The sequence below is a fragment of the Rhinolophus sinicus genome, chromosome 5 (genome assembly GCF_057876585.1).
Source record: "Rhinolophus sinicus isolate RSI-liver-muscle chromosome 5, RSI-T2T, whole genome shotgun sequence".
Classification (NCBI taxonomy): Eukaryota; Metazoa; Chordata; class Mammalia; order Chiroptera; family Rhinolophidae; genus Rhinolophus; species Rhinolophus sinicus.
In genome coordinates, this window is record NC_142505.1 from 54,637,666 (window position 1) to 54,659,401 (window position 21,736).

The 21,736-nt window shown below is 38.8% G+C and overlaps 1 protein-coding gene across 7 annotated transcripts in view; it reads right to left on the bottom strand.

Moving 5' to 3' along the window:
* Positions 1–21,736, bottom strand: part of FHIT (fragile histidine triad diadenosine triphosphatase) — a 1,364,996-nt gene that overhangs the window by 1,001,710 nt on the left and 341,550 nt on the right. For all 7 annotated transcript variants that reach the window (XM_019728377.3, XM_074313199.2, XM_019728375.3 and 4 more), the window contains one exon: positions 7,399–7,490. The gene's annotated coding sequence lies outside the window, so the exon portion shown is untranslated. The remainder of the gene's footprint in view (positions 1–7,398; positions 7,491–21,736) is intronic.

The window sequence follows — 21,736 nt, forward strand, 5'->3', positions numbered from 1 at the left end:
TAAACAACCATCGGAGGTGAGATCGTTGAAAATATTTTTGTACTTTTACATTTGAAATTATTTGGTTACATAGAATTTGGTTTAATTTTAAAATTGGCTAAAATTTTTCAGCAATCACGTGCATTTTAAGAAATTCGTAATAAATGAGAAAAGTTAACTCATAAAATGTCTCTAAATGTTGACTTTTTATAATTGCTAAATTTAGTCATTAATAGAAAAGCATAATGTTCCATTTGTTGACATTTCACTAAATATCTAAGTGTTCTCTGATTCTATAATTTCTCCATACATTGAAACCAAAATAATTTCTTTCTCTTTTAGTTCTCAATATTTTTCAAGGCCCTTGAAAAACACATTGGCCCTAGTCATTAGACGGGAGTATCTAAAAGTTAAAGAAGCTATGAAATATATATGCATTCCTGGGTCTCGTATGGTACTAGACAGTATGTGCATGAAGGGTTCCCCACCCCCCACCAAAAAGCTGATGCTATTATAATCATGTGTGATCCCAGTTAGCACAAATGAATGTACCAAAATCCCTACTATTAAAAAAATAAAAAGCCTGCTCTGATTTTACTGATTTGTGCACTTTTCTCTTAAATTCACTTCACTTACAAAGATCATTTTGCTTTTTAAGCAAATTTTCAAACCTTAGTGCATAAGAATTACCTAGAGCTCTAGTTAAAAATAGAGACTCATGGGCCCCCATCTCCAAAGAATCTCATTTAATAGATGTATGTGGAGCGCAGAAAGCAGAATTCTAACCATCTGGAACCCTAAAGGACTTATAACTCTTCAGGAAACATTGGTTGATGGGGTACGGCTGATGATAACAGCTGCTGAATTAGTCTTGCCTTGAAATCCTGGAAAACCTGAGTCAACTCAGGCCAGTCTCTCTCAACCCTGGCTCATATTAGAATCAATTAGCTTGTAAAACAGTTACCCCCAAAGATTCTGATTTATTTGGTCTGGGGTGGAGTTTGGACATTGGTATTTTTTAAGGCTACCATATAAATAAATCAAGTCAAACAGCCTAAGGATGATAGTTCTCAGAAAGGTGATAAGGCTTAAACTGCCTAAAATGAAAACACTGCAGCAGAGATTTAGCAAAACTAAAACTCATTCTGATCCTTTATTCCCAGTTTGTCTCAGCCCCAACACACCCAAATGGGCCTCATAGTTACAGCACAAAAAACTGAGCCCTTCCCTTTGGTTTTCATCTGTTGGCAGGATGATTTAGTAGCTCTATTATAAAAGCAACTCCATTATAATTACAGTGTTTGAGGTATAAACAAAACTAAAAAAGATGCAGAATGGCTCCTTAATCAAAACTGTAAAATGAAACAATTTCTGGCTGCAGTTAAAAGCAAACTCCAAAATATTAAGAGTAAGCTCTCCAGCCCTTTGATTTCTGCCTCTTTCCCATAAGAATGACACTAGATATTTTTTCAATTAAGCAGTTTGACAACCTGAAGAAACCCGCAGTGCATGATTTAATGAGCATATACTGTGGGCATGGTAATCGGCAGGCTGACAGTTTGCTCATTTCAAACTGACAAGAGAGCACCACACATTAGTAAAAAGGTTTTCTGGGTCTCTTTTCATTAAATAAGCTTTCCAGTTGAGGAACATTCCAACTGTATTGGCAAAGCTGTCACTGATGGTCCCGGGATGGCCTTACTCTCTGTCATTCTCCAAGTCCTCAAGTCTTGACAAGGAAATTGCTTTTTAAAAACAAAGCATGAACACAAAATATAGATATTTAAAGGTTCTCTGATGTTGTCAGAGGTTATGTGGAGACTTCTGAGTCATGAGAGATTTTACATTACACAAATTCTAACCCAGTATATGCCGATTCTTCACAATCACCGCTTTATTAACAGGAATAATTCTTGGAAAGCATGACAAAATTGTTAAAGTATTCAATATTTTAGAACAGTGTAGCATGCTAGAAAAAAACATGGGTTTTGGCGACAGAGAGACAACAGTTCAAATTTTGACTAAAACCATTATATGGCCTTGGCCAAGTGACAACACTTCTCTGGAGTTGTTTCCTAATTGATAAAATGTGGACTCGAAGATCTACTTTGCATGGAGCAGATTGTAAAATGCTTCTCACAGTTGCTGACAACATAGCGGTACTTAAATAAGCTGACCCACAGAAGTTCAGAGTAGGGAGTTTTAACAAAGTCTGATTCTCCTGAGATTTCTACCACGTACTTTTGTTGGGATTATATCAGAAAGAAAACATTAACACTAACATTTATGCACCAATGTGGTCTCATTTAAACCTATCAAGATTCTGAGAGGTTGGTTATCCCACTTTTATAAAATCTGAAAAGCAGGAAGGGATCGTAGAGATCTTATGAAAATTTCTGACATGAAACTTCCTGTGTTTCCCTCTGCTTTGTCTACAGGAAAACTCAGTGAATTTTTGTGCTCCGTGTGTGTTTGCATCTCTATTAGCAGTAGTGGTAAGATAATTTGTTTTCAGATTTTCTATGTATACTTTATTAATCTTATTTTAAATCGACTATAAGCCACCACAAATGAAATAGAGATTTCTTAGCTAGCTACTAAGGGAGCAATGACCAGGATTCGTGTCACCTGAGTCCAGGCAAGGGACCCTCACAAATGTTATGCAAATTACATAGTGGTTCTCACAAGCACAAAAGTGAAGCCACAAAAGTGAAACTATTGCTTAGGTTGTACGTCATGGAGAGGAGCAAACATATCAGCCTTCTATTTAAAAGGCGAAAATATGCAAGGTTCCGTGTCCTTATTTCTAAAGCGGGGATAATATCTATTTCTTAACATGGTTGTGAAGATGCAGAGAGAATATTTACAAAAGCATTCAGTATAGTATTCGATACACAGTAACATTGAAAAGTATGAAATATTGACCCTTTAAGACAGGGGTGTCCAAACTTTTTTCAACGGTTTTTACCAAGGGCCATATGCCGTAAAATACACAAACAGCCGGGCCACTCACTCGAGGTGAAGTACGTATTGCCTCACCTGGTTTATTTAAGTAAACTAAATATATTTTTGGAATTTGCTGCGGGCCAATTAAAAATGGATTGTGGGCCGCAGTTGGCCCGCGGGCCACAGTTTGGATACCCTCTTTTAAGATATAAATGCAGTTCTATTAATCAGAAGTAGTAAAACTAAAATGCATGACTCCTAAACATCACCTAGAAATCACTTATCCTCTGAACTCCATGCACTGATACAATATTCTGTTGCAGACAGAGCCAAAATCCACACTTGCTGCCCTTCTTTCATGTCACAGGACACATGGACATCTGGGAAAGCTGTCAACAATCTCTAAATTCTTACTGTAAATATGTACACCAAAAATACAGAAATCTATCGAGACCTAACACACACATGAAGTTTTCAGGTTCATAATTCATACAATAGAGTACCCAGAAAACAGGGCCCAAACCATGGATCTATCTCTCTGTACAATAGCAAGCTTCCCCATGTTTCACAGCCATTGACTGGATCCAAAATGTAGCCAGATACACCATTAAAAAGTTCATTTGTCCTCAGGGGAGTCCAGGAACAGGACCTGCAGATCCTCACCCCGTACCCTAATAAAAGTGACAGTCTTCATTCCTTCTTGAAGATGTAAGCTTCCAGCTGATGTTATCTCACTTGCTCTTAAACAACTTCCTTTAGCATTTCTTGGGGTGTAGATCTACTGACAATGAATTTTCTTAGTTTTATCTGAAAATGTCTTTAATTTGCCTTCATTTGCAAAAGGTATTTTCACTACACATAGATTTCTGGTTAACAGGTTTTTTAAAATCTGTGCTTTAAAAATTGTTTCACTTTTTCTGGCCTCTGTACTTTCTGCTGAGAAGTGAATGCTCATTTAAAGCAATGCTCCCTGGAAGGTAATGTGCCATTTTTCTCTGGATACTATCAAGATTTCTTCTTTGTTGGTGGTGTGCAATAATTTAAATATGCTGTGTCTAGGCATGGTTTTCTTCAAATGTATCGTGTTTGGGGTTTGTTGAGTTTCTTGATCTATAAACTTATATATTTCACCAAATTTGAAAAATTTTAGCCGTTATTTCTTCACATTGTTTTCTGTCCCATTCTCTTTCTGCTCTCCTTCTGAGACTCTAATTACACACATGTTAATACATTTTCATTTTTATCACACAGGTCCCTGAGGCTCTGTTCATTTTTTTTTTCTGTTTAGTATTTTAAATCTTTTTTTCTTTCTCTTCTTCAGAAAAAAAATTTCTATTGATCTAACTCCAAGTTCACTGACACCTTCCTCTGTTACTTTTAACTGATGTTAAGTCCACTCGGTGAATTTTTATTTCAAATATTGTATTTTTCAGTTCCAGAACTTCCATTTGGTTTTTTTTTGTGTGTGTGTGTGTTTCTATTTACTATGTTTTTATTCATTGTGAGTGCATTTTCCTGTCTTTCATTGAGTATGGTTATAATAGCTTTAAAATCTTTGCGAATCACACATTTGGGTGATCTTCAAATTGGTCTCAGATGATTGCCTTTTCACATCAGAAGGCGTTACATTTTCTTGGTTCCTCATGTTACATAATTTTGGGTTGTATCACGTGAATGTGTAAATATGAATACTATGGTGTGAATGACACCTGTTAGAGTTCTTTGAAGAGAATTGATTTATTTGTTTTAGCAGGGAACTAACTTGGTTACAAGGAAATCAAAAACTATCTCTTGGGTAGCAGCTCAACTCTCAGTTCAGTTCTTTGATCTTTAACTGTGCTAGCTGGGGTCTGCTCCATGCACAGGTGGTTCAAGGAGCGGTCAAAAATGTGGGCAGTGCTTATACACAGAATTGGCAGCTCCTCTTGTCTGCCCCTCTCTTTTCCAGGATTCTAGCTTCATTTTCCAGTGACTGTGGCTGCCCTGAATTCTGTTCTTTGGGTCTTCAAACCAAAAGACTGTGCATTTTCTACTGGAGTTAGCCATCCCAAGTCATATTAACTAACGGCAGCCAGCCTTTAGTCTAAAACTTGTAAAATGGGGGACTCACTGTACATTGGTTCCTGCTTCCAAGTTTTGAATTTCAATTCTGCTCTAGAATCTGCCTGCTCATTTTTCCTCTCTGGTACCTTCAGGTAATTTCCCACCATCCTTTATAGCTGTTATCTGTGAGAATGTCAGGTTCAATAGAGCTTACTTAGTAGAAACAAGTCAAAACATTTAGGAAACATTCCTTTGCATTTCCTAGTTCCTCTCCCCAAAATACTTAACCTCGACCCATAACCTCATCTAGCGATATTTGGTTTGGGTTTTAAGTAGAAATATAAGTCAGACTCAGTGCTTCCTTGATCATCTTGCCAAGCACACGAGAAGATTTGGAATGAAAGCACAGCGTAAAGTTAAATCAGAAAATGATACATCACCCATCAGAGCTGGCCCTTAGACCGGCAGCATTTACCCTCAAAGCCATGAGGTTTGTATAGAATCATGACTACCGAAGATTAGCTACATGGTACTTTGTCATGTTATTTATTTTACCTTTGTTTTGGTCTCAGATAGCTCTATATCCTGCCTCATTGAGAACTTCAATAGATAACATCCTAAGAGAAATAGAAGATTCAGTGTTCTTAAAAACCACCGAGTTTTAAAAATTACCGAGTTGGTAAGTGCACATTTCCTTTTAATAATAATCCTCCTCATGGCTACCATTTCTTGAGAGGTTCTAATCATTTTATACAAATTGTCATTTAATCCTTCATAACCATTCTACGAGGTAGTTCTTATAATTAGCCTTATTTTATGAAAGGTGAAGTCAGAGTGCTGAGAGGGTAAGTGAGTTAATTGAGATCACACAGCAAATAGCAGAAATCCAAATCAGTCTTCTTACAGATGATAAACTACACAGAGTATATATCTGGAGTCATAAAGCACAGGCCCTTTCCTGTCGGAGAAAACAAGTCTTTCAAACAACAGAGGAACACGTGAGGATTGTAAAAGTTGAAGTGATATTGTACAATTCCTCTTTCTAGTCATTACTGATATTAAAATGCCCCTCTTTCGGATGTATTTTTATATGGACAGTTTGCCCGCGAAAAGCAAAAGCCTTGCTTCAGGGCTTAAAAACACTAACCCGAACAATAACACAAGGATCAAATAATTCCATGCAAAGAGGCACATAATACCAGCGCTTCATGTCGCCTCATTTATTGACTGTCCTTAAACTTTCTCTATTCTCCAGATAAACTCTCTGGAGTAACAGGCAGGCAATTCACCAGAGAGACACCGGGCACATAAAGAAGTGAAGATGCCTGCATTTGGTGAGTACTTTGAGAAGACGCAGCAATGTCTCACAGTCTTACACATTTCAGGGGCAATCCTGCCAGACTTCGTAAACTTTGCATAAACCGGTGGTTTTCAAGTGAGTATGGAAAGAGAGAGGAAGGAAGGCAGGGTCCAAAGGCCAGTAGGCAGACAACGGAAAGTGGAAACAGGAGATTAGGTCTTGACTGGGAGCGAGAAAAGGAATACAGTATCTTTGTGTTCTGGCAAATAGGGCAATTCAATACTTACATTTATTCCATGTGCTAAATTGTTTGCTGAGTCCTCAGAATGAGAAATATTGTTGAGGGAGTAAAGACGAGAAGGGGTGATAGAAAAGCAGAATAAACACGTGCGTTCTAGAGCGGGGTTAAGTGAACACAGTCCACTGCAAACATGCTGGGGAAATTGTACACCATGAGCTCATTTCTCTCACTTTGTTGCTATTTTTTGAAATGCATTCTCAAGTTATCCAGTGAAACCATTCAAAGACATATGAAGACAAGTGATTCTTTTGCCTTGTCTTCACGTCTTTTTATCAGATGTATCCTTCATTGGTCTTAACGTATGCCACTAGGACTCATCCTGACCAATAACAATTCCATGTCATTTTAAGATACATTTTGTATCAGAAACATCTTCCTGCAGCTACTAATGTCATGTCAATTGCACAATCATTCTCAAAGCCATGCAAAGCATAATGACTTGACTTTGTATCTGCTTAACCTTACTTTTTACACTTAAAAATGATTAAGTATGTGTAACTGTTTGGGGGGGAGAATAATATAATAGCATGTCAATCAGGTAACAGTTAAGCTACACTTCGTGGAAAGGAAGGTAATGGTTTCTTCAGAAAGTGAAGTCATCACTGCTTTATTTAACTGACATAATATTTATACCCCAATTTAAAAATGGCAGCTACAAATAGAAGTTGAGAGAGGGTAAATTCTCGAAGGGAATCGAGCCCTGAAGTTTCGCCATTTTAAAAGTTCTACTTTATATGTACATAGCAACGTTGCTGCTGTTAGTAGGATGTGCGTTGTAGGTTAGTTATCACAAACTCTATTTAAAAATGTAAAATTAAGTCAACTCTACCTCTCCCACGACTGCTTCCTCCTGAGAGTGCTCAGTGGCAGGATGCACAGAGCTCTTGCAGAGGGTCCAGGCAGGCAGGTGGTTCTGGGTACCTACACCATGGAAAAGAAATTCCGGTGATTTGGGCCGTCATCTGCATGGCTTCCAGGTACAACTTCCTTACGGACATTCATCACGAATACCAGGATAGATGACTGCACTGGCACTGCTATGAGGACAGAATACACGTACATGTCTCATTTCTGCAGGTAGTATCATCACTCTGCACCAGAGACTGTGGCTCAAGCCGGGCTTAAGAGACTCAGACAAGATCACATGAAGGAAGTGGCAGGATGGTGCCGTGACATTCCATCTTCTTTAGGGTGGTGCAAAAGTAATTGTGGCTTTTGCAATTATTTTTAACCTTTTAATTCCTACTCTCAGACTGTCCTGGCTATATTATCTGACACCCTTCAGGAGCAAACCCTTCCTGGCATTGGAGCTTTCTGTTTTGCAAAAAGATGAGGCCAACCCACAAGTCTGGTAGGAAGAGGACTTCCCCGGTTCTGCAGTGGTCTGTGCCCAATCATCTGGCAGAAGAGTATTTGGTGGGTCACTTTAGTTCCTTTTCTTTGAAACCCTGGTGTCCACAAGACTCTGAAGGAATCTGACAACGGAACGAACATGGGTTTCTCATCCAACTGGCCTGAATTTGAATCCTAGTAACACATTTACTATCTCTGTGTCTTACAGAGCTGCTCAAATGCACTGAGCCTCACCTTCCACCTCTGTCAAATGGGCACAGTAGTATCTGAGGGGTATCTATCAAGAGAATGTTTTTTCTTAATGAGGATAAGGCACCAAGCACAGTTCCTGGCACACGTTAGGAGCTCAGGCAAAGCGAGAACCCTGGGCCCCACCTTACTTCCCGGGATAACTCCGAGGCAGGGAAGTGACAAGGAGGCCAGAGAGACCTCACTGCCCACAAATCACTCAGTGACAACGCTCTAAGCCTCCAGCTGGTCGGCAACTCTCTGCTCTGACCTCTGCCTCTGCTTTTCCTTCACTTGACCTTCTTTGAAATACGAGTATCATAATTATAAACACCTATTCATTTCCTAGGATTTTGTTTAAAGGTAATTATTGTCTTTCTTTATCTAAGGGTTTTGGTTCACATCACGCTGCATGACCTGCTCAGTGCAGTAACTGAACACCCATAATCATTCATTCAGCAAATGTTTACTGCGTTCCGACTCAGGTGTCAGGACTGTTCTCTACAGCAGTAAACATAATAGCCCTGATCCTGCCTTCGTGATGCTTTCATTCTGGTTGGGAAGACAGAAAACAGACATAATAAAAATGCAAAATACACAGTTGGTTAAATAATGCCACGCGCTCTGGCAAAACCTAGGGTTGGAAAGGGGATGATGAGTGTTATGAGTTATGGCCTTCCCCCACCCCCCCAAAAAAAGATACGATGAAGTCCTAACCACAGTACCTCAGAATGTGACCTTATTTAGAAATAGGATCCTAACAGATATAGTTAGTTAAGGTGAGGTCATACTGGAGTAGAATGGGCTCCTACTCCAATATGACCGGTGTCCTTATAAGACGATGGCCACATGAAGACAGAGACACACAGGGAGAGTGCCATGCGATGATGAAAGCAGAGACTGGAGTCATGCAGCTACAAGCCGAGGAACGCCAAGGACTGACGGCATCCACCAGAAGTCAGGAGGAGGCAAAGAAGGACTCCCCTCCAGGTTCAGAGGGCACATAGCCCTGGTGATACTAACATTTCAGACTTGTAGCCTCCAGAACAGTGAGACAATGCATTTCTGTTGTCTTAAGCCAGGGGTGTCCCAACTTTTTTCAACGTTTTTTACCAAGGGCCATATGCGGTAAAATACACAAACAGCCGGGCCACTCACTCGAGGTGAAGTACGTATTGCCTCACCTGGATTATTTAAGTAAACTAAATATATTTTTGGAATTTGCTGCGGGCCAATTAACAATGGATTGTGGACCGCAGTTGGCCCACGGGCTGCAGTTTTGACACCCCTGTCTTAAGCCATCCAGTTTGCAGTACTTTGTTATGGCAGCCCTAGGAAACTAATATAGCGAGTTTGGGGAAATTGTTGCATTTTAAGCATAGAGATCTCACTGAGAGGGTAACATTTCAGGAGAGGGCTCAGTGAGGCGTAGAGATTGCTCTGGATGAAGAAAGTTCCAGGCAGAGGGAACAGGAAGTGCAAAAGTCCAAGGCAGGAGAATGCTTGGTATGTTAGAACAGCACAGCTCAGAGGTCAGTGTGGCTGAGCAGGGAGGGGAGAGTGGTAGGAGACAAGGTCAGAGCCACAGCAAGGAGATGGAGGGAAAAGGAAGGAAGGAAAGAAGGAAGGCGGGGGAGGGAAGGAGGAAGGGAAGAAGGAAGGAAGTCCATCACCAGTTCTTGAGTACATTTAAACTGGTCACAGATGGTTGTTTTTTTTAAGGTTGAAACTGAAAACTATGTTTTAATAATCAGTGAGACCATCACGTCATTCCTTCCAGCTTGGCTCAGCTGGGAGGACTGAATTTAAGTTCAACCAGCAGAGGGAACCACCTGTCATTTAGAGCACTGAGCCCTGGGCCAGGAGAAAACCAGACCACCAGTTGCATCATCTTCAGCACGTACCAGCGCCTCTGGAACCACAGGAAAGAGGGTACACACACTTACAGACAAAGTAAACTAAAAGCGTGCCATGAACATTTTTCCAACTTTGCTAAAAGCTTCATTGTAATTTTCTAGAATCAAGGGAACAATATGCTTGATTAGGTCTTCAGCAGACTTATCAATTTTGCTTCTCATATTTCTCTCCTTGAAGTAAGTTTGCCATTAACCTTATATGTTCTAGAGCTTGAGATTAAATTTTTTCCCGTCCAAAATTAATTTTTTGGTTTTAAAAAAAGTTAGCTTTATGATAATTTTTGCCACTAATAACGAAAAGGTACTCTTTGACACAAGGAGGTCATTCTTAAAGATGCTAGAAGTCTAAAAGAATGTTCCTTCTCTTCCTGAAGCAAGAATGTGTGGAGGAAAAAGCTTGCAGGAAAGGTCAGTAATTATAAAGTGAAAGCCCAAAAGATGCTTCCCCCGAGTCAATATTGTGCGTTTAAAAATGCCCTATATGTATAATTACTTGAGGGACCTTACAGCCTTGAAGAAGCAGTTAGCCAAACCCATAAAGAAAAATCTGGGAAACCCCACATCTTTACGTAACTCAGCTGGGAGGCAGAAGACACCAATTCGATGCTGGATCTGCCTCAATTGCTTCGCCCATCACAGCCCTAATATTTAAATATAATCCCTTTGTGTGTACCATCCTACAGATGGGGTTTGAGTTGGTTTCTATCAATAAAACAAACAAAGTAGAAAGGGAATGTTATGAATAAGTTACCAATGTAAATGTGCTGTTTTATGCATTTGAATTTGGGTGACGATAAACATGATTCCACACATGGAAATTAGACTTTTCAGAGCTACTACACTGAATCATTTAATTTGTCTGAGTAAGTACTTATAATAATATGGCTGCTCTGCACTGCAATAAACATTGGCTTTTCAAATGAACAAATGAAGTATGTGATCACTCCTTGCAAATGGAACTGCAGCAAAGGGCTGTGCACCAAGGAAGATGGGAGAAAAACACAGGCCACTCCAATCCCCCGAAAATGAAAACAAATCATCATATGGCCTCTGGTTCCACAGTTTCTGCTCTTGGCTGGAAACACGGCTGATGCCTTATGATGAAATGATGGCGGACTACAGCTATTTTGCATCGTCAAAAGGTAACTTATCACACTATTCAGAACACTATCTTTTCATTCCTCCAGATCATATATGGAAGATGATTTAACAAAATAGCATAAGGAGACAGTTTTGCATAGTGGTTAAGAATGTGCATTTGAATCCTGGGCTCTACCAACCAAATAAGTGTATGACTTTATCTAAATCATCAGTCTTTTTCGTGCTCATTTTCCTCATTAGGAAAGGGGGGATAATAACTTTGCCTTCCTCATAAAGCTATGAGGGGGACAACTTATGGAAAGGGCCTGGAACATGGTTAGAATTCAAGAGTAGTTGCCATCCCTTCTTTTTTATCATCATCATTATTACCATGTTTAACCGTGTCCTCATTGTCATCCATTATCCTCATTTTCATCCATTATCCTAATTTTCACAGTAAAGGAGACCATCAACAAAATGAAAAGGCAACCTACTGAATGGCAGGAAATAATTGCAAATCATATATCTGATAAGGAGCTAATATCCAAAATATACAAAGAACTCAGACAACTCAATAGCAAAACAACAAACAATCTGATTAAAAAACGGGCAGAGGACCTGAACAGACATTTCTCTAAAGAGGACATACAGATGGGCAATAGACTTATGAAAAGATGCTCAACAGTCATTAATCATCAGGGAAATGCAAATCAAAACCTCACACCTGTCAGAATGGCTATTGTCAAAACGTCTACAAATAACAAGTGTGGACGAAGATGGGGAGAAAAGGGAACCCTCATGCACTGTTGGTGGGATTGTAAACTGGTGCAGCTGCTATGGAAAACAGTATGGAGTTTCCCCAAAAAATTAAAACTAGAACTACCATCCAACAATTCCACCTCTGGGTATTTATCCAAAAAATAAAAATAAAAACATTAATTCGAGAAGATATATGCACTTTTATGTTCACTACAGCATTATTTACAGTATCCCAGCTATGGTATCAACCTGGAATGTCCATCACTAGATGAAGGGATAGAGAAGACGTGATACACACACGTGTGCGCAAATATTACTCAGCCATAAAAAAGAATGAAATCTTGCCATTTTCAACAATGTGGATGGACCTTGAGGGCATTATGCTAAGTGAAATAAGTCAGAGAAGGAAAAATACTGTATGATTCCTGCCATATGAGGAATGTAAAAAAACAAAAGCAAGCTCGTAGACACAGAGAACAGATTGGTGGGTGCAAGCGGTAGGGGAAATGGGAGAAAATGGGTGACTCTTTTTAGTTTAAATAAATTGAATTAAAAACATTTTTTTAAAGCACAACTCACCACATTGTTTGGTAATTAATTGCTTTCATTTCCTTACAGTATTTATTGAGTATCTAATAAGCGTCTGACACTATATTAGGGGCTGGGGTCCTAAGATGATCAAAATCGAACATGACCTCTACCTCCTGGAAGTTATTAAAGGAGATGGACATGAGTCAAAGACTCCCATGAGGAGTGTACCTTTTCCACCTGAGGGAAGAGCTCTAAAGGGGAAGGAGTAGATCATTCTAGGAGATACTAAAACAAAGGAACTTGAATTAAACTGGAGACCTACAGGGTGAGAAGGAAGTGAACTAAGGGTTTTCTAAGGGGAAAGAACACAACGTTCAAAGGCATGGAGCATAGAGTGTGTCTTCATTGTTACTAAAAGTCAGTGCAAAATTGTCCACTGAATAGTTCAATTTAATTGAACAACTATATACCAAACACCTGCTATGATCCAGGCACTGTGCTGAGCCCTAGGTCACAAGAGTAAGCAAGACTGACCCTTGTCCTCACCCTTACCTCCCAATACCTACCTATTCCTCTGTGTAAAAAATGCACTGAAGTCAATATTGAGTTTGTAACCAATAAATGCCACCTTTAGCTTTTATCCCGAAGAAATTCCATCTGCATGGAAAAACTGTAACGCTTTCCATGCTAGGACAAGAAATGCTGCATAAACCAAGTAATTCCCTTTCTGCTTTGGGGGCCAGCAAATCTACAACCATTCAGTTCATTCCATGGGCCTACCAACTTATACTACTGTGTTTCCCCGAAAATAAGATCTAGATGGACCATCAGCTCTAATGCGTCTTTTGGAGCAAAAATTAGTATCAGACCCGGTCTTATTTTACTATAATATAATACCGGATCTTATATTAATTTTTGCTCCAAAAGTCGCATTAGAGCTGATGGTGCGGCTAGGTCTTATCTTTGGGGAAACATGGTAGTAAAGATGGTCAATTGTTAACTGTTCTATTACTTGCATACTACCTTTAATTTAGTAAGCGGCCTAAAATTCTTTGGGATAATTGAGAGGGGAAAGAAGGGAAAGGAAAAGAGGAACAGGAGGGCAAGTTTATTGAGGCCTGGGCATTGTCCAATGCACCTTTTGCAGTTTCCATGGTAGCAAACATGGGCTGAATGAAAAGCAGTTAATAACTTCTGATTGGTGAATGGATAAATGAAGAATACAAAGATTCCTGGATCAACTTGGGTTCAATGATGGGGGAGAAAAAGTGAAACTTGCTTAAATCTCTCTAATCTCCATTTGAGAGCAAAAGCTCAACAAAAGTAGCTGAAAAGTTCAGCATAATTGTCACTTTAAAGCAGCTCAATAACCAAACAGAAAAACCAGGGAGACCACAAGGAGAGAGTGCTAAGAGATCTTCAAGGTATTATTAGAGATTTGTTTCAGGGAACAAGGTCCTTGTAACAGAACATTTCTCTTTCTTACTCTAGTGCTAGCCAAAACAAGAGAAATGTTGTAGTTTTAACTGACATCTAAGTAATGGAAAAAGTGTTAAGCTTCTTTATGACGAAAAGGAAATATATTTGTAAGTCTATTTCCTAATGTTGTCTCAGTTATTTTGGGAGGGGGGAAGACTGTTAGTACTTTTATTTCAAAATTCCACATTGGGAAAACGAAATTATAATATAATCTATCTAGTTAACTATCAGGAAGTGGGGGAACAATTAGAAGTTTGGAATATACCTACTGTATCAGTATTAGGGAACTGTAGAGTTATGTCTTATTCGTGGTCAAATCTGTCCAATTCACAAGAAAACAATGAAGGTTACATTTAAGAAGGTCTTAAACATCTCAACCTTGTTGTTATTAGCTCAGCACATTAATGAGATTTTTAAAATTAATCTTCAATCATGAACTGTGTTGATATCACAGCAGTAATATCACAGCATAAGTGGTGTAGCTCTTGCTTCAAGCAGCTGGCTAGGACCAGTTTCATGATGCTTCCATTCTTGTGGCAGGTAGAAAATTAAATCATTTATGTCTTCTCCTAAGACTAAATCATTTCTGTATTCCTAAAAAATTCTTCAGTGCTAATGAGTACACCACTTCCCCGACTAGTGGATAAACTGAAAAGAAAATGATATTAAGTGATGGTATTTGAGGAAACAGTTAAAAGGAGAAACTCAGAAAAATAAGACTGTGAAGACATATAATGAGATTCGCAAAACGGCATGGTGATGGAAGGAGGGAGTCACAGCTGAATAACGTGCATTTTTAAAAGGTAAGTTATTCCTTAAAGCAATTATCAAAATGTGAGAGTTCCTCTCACGGTTCTCAACCTTATACTCTGAAAGGGAACTTCTTATAATTCAAGACTAAGAGAGCCAATTACTTCAGCACCACGCTACATCCTAAATCTCGGGACTTGGCAGTTCAAAAAAACTCTTAGAAAGTGTTCTTATAGAATCTTCACTAAAAACTCTGACTTTATAAATGTAGACTCTAAAAGGACATATGAAAACCAACCAATTAGACAGCAGAGTAGAGGACAGAGAGCACTGAATAAAAGACCTACCACGTTCAGTTGTACCTCCAGTGCTAACTAGTTCTGAGACTTAGGTCACATTTATAATAAAAATCATAATCATAAAAATTAATAATTACACAGCACCTAGTGTGCCAAGGATTTTCTATTAGGTACTGTATCGACTGTAATCCTTAGAGAAATTATCATGATGCCATGTTGGAGAAATGAGTTGAGGAGCTTGTCCAAGACCACCTGGCCCTGAGTGGTGGGGTCGGGATTCTGAGGGGAGCAGAGTTTTCCACCCTAAAATATGCCTTTTGGGATCTTGATTATTTTAAGCTGGTTATTTTTAAGAAACAAAGACTCCGAAAGACACTTTGATCTTCCCCCTAACTACTGAAAAGAATTTAGATACAGGGCCTGCTTCAGGAAGGGAAATACCATCGATAACTATAGTTTAACAGGAACTATAGGGCAGAGCCTAGCAAGGCCCATTGGATCCATGTTCTCTAAAACTCATGAGGCAAGACAGAATAATGGAAAATCCTCCGGTTTTAATGTGATTTTGTGGCCCAGGAGAACAGCGTCTTCTCTAAGCTACAGATTCTCAGAAAACACGATTTGCTTACAGGCAGTCATAAGGATTCGAGATAATACTAGAGCCACTGGCTTGCAGTAAAAATAATGCTAACTAACATTTACATAATGCTTACTATGTGTCATGCACTAAGCATTTTCACATGTTAAATCATTCAATCTTCACCATGACCTTAAGAATACTATAATTTTTATTCCCATTTCATAGATGAACAAACAGAGGCAGAGTGACTTGATTTAAATCACAGTGACTAACTGCAGATCTGGGATTCCAATCCAGACAAACTGACTCACTCAACAAACTGATATGCGAATGACCTCTGTTGTCCCTTAAAGTCTATGTCAGTCTCACCCAGACTAAGATAAACTCAGGAGGCTGAAACAATCCACAAGTATACCCAGGGCCCTGCCTACTTCCAGCATTCAGCAACTTCAATAGGAAGTAGCTACAGAGATGTGTCACATACATCACACACCCAGTATGTGGTTAGGACTTGCTTTTTTCTGTTTTCTGGCTGATGGCTCCCTTCATGTGAATATGATGTTGATTTAGGTTTACTAATGAAAAGAGAGGCTCCATAAACGTTTTTCCTGCTTTCAATATGGGAGCAATTTAATCGTATTCAGTTAAAAAAATCATTTGAATAATTTTTTATTTAACCCAATATCTAAAAATATTATCTCAACATATAATACAAATTAATATTTTAGCTTTCTTATATGAAGCAGTCAAAATTCCAAGTGTGTTTTACATTCACTGCCCATCTCCAATTACAATAACCACATTCCCAAGCCCAGTAGCCACAGGCTGCTGGTGGCTACCATATTGAACAAGGAAGGCAGCATAGAATGATGGCTTGAGGAAAGTCCTGGTTGTTGATATTTCTGGTTCTCTTTTCTAGGACTGGTCAAATTCCCCAGAAAAGTGTCTTCCAATCTCCTGCCTCTGGTATGTAAGCCTTGCTGCCACTGTTTTGGAATTTAAGTGCGAGAAAAAGTGGGAGCCCCATTAAGTTCACTTTCACTAAAACACCCTGTTTTCATCCGCGTACCCGTCCTCAGCTATGCCTGGTGACCTCATTCACACACCCTGTGGTTCACCAGCTTCAGCCTTCCTCCTGTGGGTGCCGGGTGCAGGGAGGGTGAGAGAGGCAGTTCCCAGGCTATGAAGGCTACGTAAGGATTCGGAGGATATAATAGTCACTCATTTTTTTCAGCATCTTTTTAATATTCCTTCACTCCCACAATCATGGATGTACGATGCCTGACCTCTTCTGGAATCACCAATGTTTGACCCTTTCTGGAATCTCAATTTAGATTTCATCTTTTTTCTCCATCCAAATCAGTTTCTGAACTTCTAAGGCAGCTTCTACAATTATGTTTGTTATCTTCTCCCCTATTCTTTTTGTTGATATTCCTCTCCCCATTTTAATTATTTTTTAATTGACATAACTGTAGATTCACAAGCGAATTCTTAGAAGAAATCTAGAGAGACTCCATGTACACTTTACCTAGTTTCTCCCAATGGTAACATCTTGCAAATCTATAGCACAATAATAACAAACCCAGGATAGTGACATTGACACAATCAAGATCCAGAATATTTCCATCACCACAGAATCCCCATGTTGTCCTTTTGTAGCCACACCCATTCCACCGGCCCCATGCTTCCTTGTTAGCTCTGACAACCACACATTAGTTCTCCATTTATACGATTGTGTCATTTCAAAAATGTTATATAAATGGAATCATACAGTATGTAATGCTTTGGGATTGGCTTTTCCCCCCCTCAGCCTAAATCTCTGAAGATTCAGGCAAGTACCTGCGTGTGTCAGTGATTCACTGCTGAGTAGTGCCCCATGGCATGGATGTACCACTTTGTGGTTACCCATTCACACACTGAAGGATGTCTGGGTTGTTTCCAGTTTGGGGCCATTACAAATAACGCTTCTATGAACACTGATGTACATTTCTTTTCTTTCTTTGAGCTAACTTTTCATTTCTTTGTGCTAAATGCCCAGGAGTATGGTAAGGTACATATTTAGTTTTATAAGAAACTGCAAAACTATTTTCCAGAGTAACTGTACCATTTTACATTCCCACCAGCAATATATGAGCAATCTAATTTCTCTGCCTCCTATTTTTAATTTTAGCCAGTCTGATAGGTAGGTAGCTATATCTCACTGTGGCTTTAATTTGCATTTCCCTGATATCTAATAATGTAGAACATTTTATTTTTGTTTGCTTTCTTTTTGTTCTCTCTGGTTTGTGTTTTCCCATTTTCTTTATCCTGCCTTCCTGTAGGCAATTTGAACATTTTTTTGAATAACACTTTGATTTATCTAACGTGTTTCTGAGTCCATCTCTTTGTATAACTTCTTTAATGGTTGCTCTAGGTTTTACCTTATATATTCATAAATTATCACAACCTATTGGTGTATTTTACAAGTTCTAGTGAAGTATGAAAACCTTACCTCCTCTTATGTACCTTTAGCATCTCCTATTTATAGTATAATTATCGTAAACATTTCCATCCTTTGCATCCATAGCAGAGTATTGTAATTTTCGTTTCAATCTTCAAACATAATTTAGAAATCTCAACGGGAACAGATAAGTCTATTGCATTTATCAAGATTATTGTTTACTGTGCTTTTTCTTCTTCCCTGGTGTTCCAGGTTTCCATTTTTAAAAAAGTATTTCCTTTCTGTTATCAATTCTTTTGAGTAGCTCTGCTAGTGACAAACTCTGTTAGTTTTGCTTCATCTGAGAATATTTTGACTTCCCTTTCACTCCTGAAGAGTATGTTCAGTAGTTATAGGATTCTGGGTTGACTGTGGGTTGACTGTTACTTTCATTCAGTACTTGAGAGCTTGAAGTTGCTGAGTCTCGGCAGAAACTCAAAAATAAGACATGTATGGAGAGCTAAAAATACATATATAATGAACTGGATCCTACTGAGTTGAAATGTCACCAGGCTACATGGAACTCTGATTCTGCCAGGAGAAACAGACTTGTAAAAAATAATTACAATTACATGTGAGAACTGCAAAAATACAGGTACGTACTGGTTGTGGTGCTGACACAGAAAGAGTGAGTGGCACTGTTTGGGAGAATCCACAGAAGTTTCTCAGAGGATGTGTGCGAGCTGGATTTTGAAGGTTAGGTAGTAAAAGCAGTTGCTAAGCAGAGGGGGAAACATATTGCAAAACCCCTGAGGGAGGAAGTAAAGGTGGCACATCTGGGAAATGATACAAACTAATGGCTGGCTGAAGTACAGGACATCTATAGAAGCAAGGGAGGTGACGTGGGAAGACAGGTAAGGGAGGGATGCTGAAGGCCGTCATCCTCCAACAAGGAGTTTAGACCTTATCCTACGTGCCACAGGCAGCTGCCAAACAGATGAAACTAGGAAATATCCATAGCAATGATTGCTACTATTACACCTTTTTAAAGTAGCTTATCACTGAATTATGAATGTTATCTTTATCTTAATATGTACCAAAATTTAGTTTCTGTACTGGTAGGATGTGTGAGTGGCCAACAGAAACAGAAGACTCCGCTGAGTCCTTGCCTTCTACCCTCCATTTCAACACGCTCCGCCCTGCCTGACAAATGATTTCAGTGTCTCTGTGAGCAATGAATGAAGCCGCCTGGGATGAGATCATGGCTAGATGGCAGCACACTAAGGGAAGACTTTCAGCTTTCCTGGAGCTTTGAATTCCCTGGCTTTTGTCAGTTTTTGTCAAAACATTAACATTACTTAATGTATATTTTACATTATTTACTAAATGAAAAATTTCCAATGCCAGCGGCTGAGAAAAAAATAGCAGAGTTATGCACCGCCTGTCAAGTTCACTCACAGAACTCCAGAAATGCCCAAGGGACCTTCAGAGACAGGCTCCACTGCCCATGCCCATGTATGACGACCCTTTGCCCAGCCACATACCCTCCTCACCCAGTATGAGCATCTAAGTGCATTCTAGAACGGAGATGAAATTCTTGTCTGGCTTCGCATAGGTGGGTACCACTGGTTATAACTGCTGTCATACTTCTCGTGAAAAATGATTTCAGAAAGGGTAGAAACAAATAAAGAGGAGAATAAAAGATCTTCCTATGAAAACATAAGTGCTTTAACCACGGTCTTATTTCCTTTCCATTCCAATAATTAAAAAGAAATGTCATATTGAATGCCACTGAAGTATATACTTAAAAATTGTAAAAGTGGCAGGCTTTATGTTATATATGCTTTTCCACACACACACACACACACACACACACACACACACACACAAATATTGCCAAAGGAAACAAAGACAAAAGAAAGAAAATGCATGAAAAAAGTGCCACATGCATGCTGCCTCTCAGAGGCAGACATCAGCCCTGCCTAGGACAGGAGAAAGGCAAGACACACCTGCGTACTTAACCTATGTTAGACCTGATGGTGAAGGTGCTTCTGTTGGGTTAGGAGCTCTCTAGCACTCAGTGTTCTTTGAAGAAAAACTATTCTTCAGAGTTTGATGGCCTTGAAAGAAATGTCAAACTTTTTTAAAAAGAAAGAGAAAGTATGACCATTTCCATGGAAAATGAAGACATGAACTGGAATGTTAACAGACAGGAAGTAAAAAGCCAAAAACTCATTGCCTGTTTAGGTTGATGCACCTCAGAAGGGAAGAACTGTGCTTGCATTCCTTTGCCATTAAAGATAATTTTCTTTAAATTCCCATTTCTGTTATGGTGCGTCCATTGTTTTCTGTTTTGTCCCTATGGCTGCTGTTCTAAAATAAGTTAGTTATATGAATATAAACCAGAATCTATATATGTTCTAGTTCCATGATCTTTGGTAAACTTGGCAATTTGAATGGATCAATCTTTTCCACAAAGTTCCCTACCTGTGAGAAAGTGTCCCTTGAGAAACCACTCTCCAGTCTTGATAAGTACTGAAATCCCTTCCTACCTGAAGCTTGTTAATTAAATTTCAAAGGTTAAGTCAAGAGACATGAACACAAACCAACCTGGGAATTTGCTTTTCTGAAATATGTATAGTAGCTGTATTTATTTAGAATTGATCTGTACTCTTCCTTCAATTCTCCACATAGGTTTTTATTTCTCCTCATATCCTTCTTAACATCTTTTTCCACACTGTCTTGAGTCCTCTTTCATACAGTTATGCTACAAACTGTACCTGAATTATGTTCAACTAAGCAGAGACTGGCATTTTCTGTAGAAAACCTAAGATCTATCAGAAGGGATCTCCTGAATTTTTGCCACTAATATGACATGACTTTACTGAGGGAACCATCTCATATATGCAATATTCAATATGTGGTCTAATAGATTTGTGTAAGATGCCTAAAATTAAACAAACACAATTACATGAGTTAGTATCATAGTATAATGCATATATACCACACTTGATAAAAAGAAAAAGAAAGAAAATGTCATTGTCTTCATTGCAACAGTCTGTTACTGATTTTCACTTTAGACTCTACTGGTCTTTACCCTCTTTTGTTTTGGGTCTTTATTCTATCTAAAAACCCAAAACCCATTTCTTCTTCCATATGTACTAAGTGGAACCTTAGAATCTCTTAAGGATCCAACAGATTTGTGGATACTTAACTATCGTGTTATAAATGGTCTCGTTTAGAAGTAACGAAAGTTAAGATTGCAGCAGTAAAGGACAAGCTGTCAATCTATTATACAAATTCCTGTTGAAAAGTAACTACATGCATTGTGTATTAACATAATTTATTAGGACAATTAGAACGCATCCTTGTTGTTTTTTAATTAGATTATTCCCTGTTCTGGTAATTACACCAGACAAGGGAGAATAATAGTTTCAGGATTTTAAGATCATCTGTAGACTATGTGGAAAGAGAATAATCAATAATGCTAATCTACTGGAACACTTAAATTCCCAGAAAGAGATCTTTTATCATGAGCAATCCTTTGTGTAATCAGCATTATTTCTCAATGTCTATGCTCATCTTTCCCAAAGTTGAAAAGTAAAGATGCTGACCAATAGCAGACATTCATTATTCCACTGCTAGAAACCTGGTCAGGTTGAGTCACCTCTGGCCTTTAGTGGCTCAGACATCGCTTCACTCCTTTACAAAATGCCAACGAAGAACCACAAATGAAGGATTTAAGATTCCATGCAGAGCAGCAAACTGGCGTC